A 3,584-nucleotide genomic window follows, 5' to 3' on the forward strand; every position below is an offset into this window, starting at 1 on the left:
CACCATTCTTGTCCTTTGCTGCTGGCTAATTGGATTAATTGTTGTACTCCCACCACTTAGCCTAGGACTTCAACTAGATTTTTGTAATTCCAATATCATTGACCATTTTGGCTGTGATGTATCACCTCTTCTTAAGATTGTATGCTCAGACACTGAATTTGTAGAACAACTCATTTTAATCATTGCTATACTCACCCTCATAATCACACTAGTCTGTATAATTGTGTCCTACACATACATCATCAAGACTATTTTAAGACTCCCTTCTGCTCAGCAAAGAAAAAAGGCTTTCTCCACTTGTTCTTCACACATGATAGTAGTTTCCATCACCTATGGAAGTTGCATTTTCATCTATATCAAACCAGCCAAGGAAGGAGTGGCCATTAATAAGGTGGTTTCACTGCTCAACACCTCAGTCATCCCTCTGATGAACCCTTTCATTTATACTCTACGGAATAAGCAAGTCAAACAAGCCTTCAAGGACTCAATAAAAAAGATTGCATTTCTTTCAAAGAATTAAGAGAGAGCAGACCCCATTAAATAGCAGTTAATCACAGCGAATAGGGAGCTGGATCCATGGTGGGAGTCCTGGCTCCTATAACTTGGAAAACATGGCAGGTACATGTGTGCATGCCTAATTTCCTGAAAGAATGGAGAAATAGAGGAAAAGGGATTGTGATATGATCATATCCCATGGGGAGGTGCTTTCTCTCTCTTGCTCACATGCACTCTCTCTCTCTCACATGGGTGCACATTCAAGTTCACATTTCCCCCAGCAATGAAAAAAATAGAAAGTTAGAAAAATAATTACAAGAACAAAAATATTTTTCAAATTAACAATATATACACATAAATATTTCTTCTTTTACTATGTGTTCTAAGTTAAATCTGTATTGTGCTCTGATTAATCATCAAAATTTCTTTCCTGTTACTGTTAGAATAAGAGTGTGAAATGACCATCACGGTCTTTTTTCAAAGACTATACCTTCTTTCAAATGGTCCATTTTTCATAAGAGAACATGAAAATAGAATTCTAGAATTAAAAACAGTACTTCACAATCTTTATGTCTAAAACACAAAAAGTACAAACAGGACTTCACAATCTTTATGTCTAAAACACAAAAGAGTAGAAACAAAAAATTTCAATTTTATTTTTGCCCATTCACTTTTTTAAATGGACAGCTTTTGGAGAAAAAAATTATTTTTTAGGATTCTTTTCTAATATGACATTTTCTGCCTCAAGAAGAATAAAAGTGATTTCTTTTTTCTTTTTCTTTTTCTTTTCTTTTCTTTTCTTTTTTAAACCATCTTGCTACAAGAAGTATGAAAAGCAGAATTGAAAGCTTTAGTTCTCTCCAGAGTCATCAAAGAAGAAGAATAAAGAGGCTGAAATGGAATTATTTTTTAAAAATTATTAAAGTGGAACCTAAAGCTGTTCTCTAAAAGGAAAACAAATGCAGACTGTGTCCTCTTATTTCTCTTATATGGCTCAGAATATATATAGAGTGAAGAAATAGATGAGGAATAACAGAGGGCATAATGATTACATTGCAGTACTCTCATGAGTCAACCACAGTTTAAGTCCTGAACCCAGCAGCTTAAAACTCACACTGGGCACATGTACATGCATGCCCAAAATCCCCACAGGAGAATGGAGGAGGAAATGCAGCATGGCCATCCCCTCTCAGGAGTGATTTCTCATTTTCTGTCTCTGGCAAGTACACATGTCCAATAGCAAAAATCTCACTTAAAAAATAAAAAAGAAATAGAGAAGTGCTAGAGCCAAAAAGATCTAAATTCATAGTCTTGGTCTTATTACATAAGTAATTCACAGAAAACAATTTTATTGACCTTGTCTGATAACTTCTAAATATCAATACCTTTGGCAATAAAATACCTTAATAATTAAAAATGGAAAAATAAATTAACAAATATTTCTGATTTCCCACAGGTGTCTTTAACTTCCATGTTAATATATTAAGCCCTAGACGCAAAGGTCTAGAACTTTGGGACTTGGCTTTTTCTACATGACTGTACCACAATTTTGTAAATCACAAACTAAGTATAAAATACTATAAAATAAATACTCTAACAACCCAGGTATCCAGTTCCATCATCGTGAATCAAGGTTGCTAGGGTTAGGAGCAATGTGAAAGGATCATGGAACCATGTACAGTCTGTTCAGGGTCAATTGCTACAGTCTGAAAATTGAAACTAAAAATAATGTACCACGGTGTCTTTTTTCTCTTTTTTTTAAATGCCAGAGGATGCCTGTATATGCATGTGAGAGAAGGAAAGAGAGACAGGAAGCAACCCTCCACTGCTGCGTGTTTATGCTGCGCCAGGCACTTCATGACACAGACATTTCGTAAAAATTTCATTTAAGTGTTTAAAAATTCATTTAAGGGGGTCAGAAGCTAGTATGGTGGTTAAGGTATTAAACTCCAACAGGCTCACCACTGTTAAAGTCCCAGACCTGGTGGCTTACTTTCTCACTTACCTTCTCTCTTTCTCTAGTCAAATTTAAATAATTCAATTAACTTAATTAAATAAATAATTCTTTTTTTAAAAAAATAAATAATTCTTTTTTTTTTTTAAATCATCTGACAGAAATCTTGTCACTATTCATATTCTTATTCCCTTGGGCTATAATGGAACTTAAGATTCTGCGTTTGTCATGCAAATTGTCTAATAACCACAGTTTGAGTAGCATGGCTTTAAGATATGACAGGAAATGCTATTTGAGTAGCCAGTTCTCTTCTCCATACTAAGTGAAAATGACTGTCTTAGACTCTCTTGAAGCAATGGTAGAGATGAGGTTGTCTCATAAAAGCCATCTAGCCCATATTCCACCAATACAGTTTTCTATGTGTAACTTGTACCTTTTCTTCCTTTTCATATGTCACATAACTCACTGAAAGTCTTACTAAGAGGTAAAGCACAGGGAATGGTATCCCAATATATGCCAAGATAGTGTCAATCCAGTGGGAAAAGGAAAACCTCTTCAGCAAGTGGTGCTGGAAAAACTAGATTTCCACCTGCAGAAAGATGAATCTGAACTCCTACCTCTCACCTTTGACAAAAATCAAGTCAAGGTGGATCAAAGATCTAAATCTAAGACCTGAAGCTATAAAACTGCTCCTGGAAAACACTGGGCAAACTATGGGAGACATTGGGGTAGGGAATTAGACTAAGAAGTTTCTGCATGGCAAAAGACACAGTAATTACTGTGAATCGATAGCCCTCAGAATGGGAAAATATATTTGTAAATTGTGCATCAGATAAGGGACTGATAACCAGAATACACAAGGAACTCAAGCAGCTGTTCGGAAAAAAGATGATCAACCCTATTAAAAGATGGGAGAATAAATTGAAAAAACCACTCTCTAAAGAAGACATATAAATAGCCAAAAGGCATATGAAAAAAATGCTCAACATTCTTCATTGTAAGGGAAATGCAGATCAAAACAACAATGAGATACCACCTAACCCCAATCAGAATGATTAAGATTTAAAAAAAAAAAAATGATAAGTGCTGGCAGGGGTGTGGTGAAAGGGGAGCTCTCCTACACTGCTGGTGGGAG

At 35.4% G+C, this 3,584-nt stretch overlaps 1 pseudogene; it reads left to right on the plus strand.

Annotated features, from left to right (window-relative positions):
* The window catches only part of LOC102487534 (olfactory receptor 6C2-like), a 961-nt pseudogene extending 441 nt beyond the window's left edge, over positions 1-520 (plus strand).
* The last annotated feature ends 3,064 nt before the right edge of the window (positions 521-3,584 follow it).

The sequence above is a fragment of the Tupaia chinensis genome, unplaced genomic scaffold (assembly GCF_000334495.1).
Source record: "Tupaia chinensis unplaced genomic scaffold, TupChi_1.0 Scaffold143970_1, whole genome shotgun sequence".
In the NCBI taxonomy this organism is placed as follows: Eukaryota; Metazoa; Chordata; class Mammalia; order Scandentia; family Tupaiidae; genus Tupaia; species Tupaia belangeri.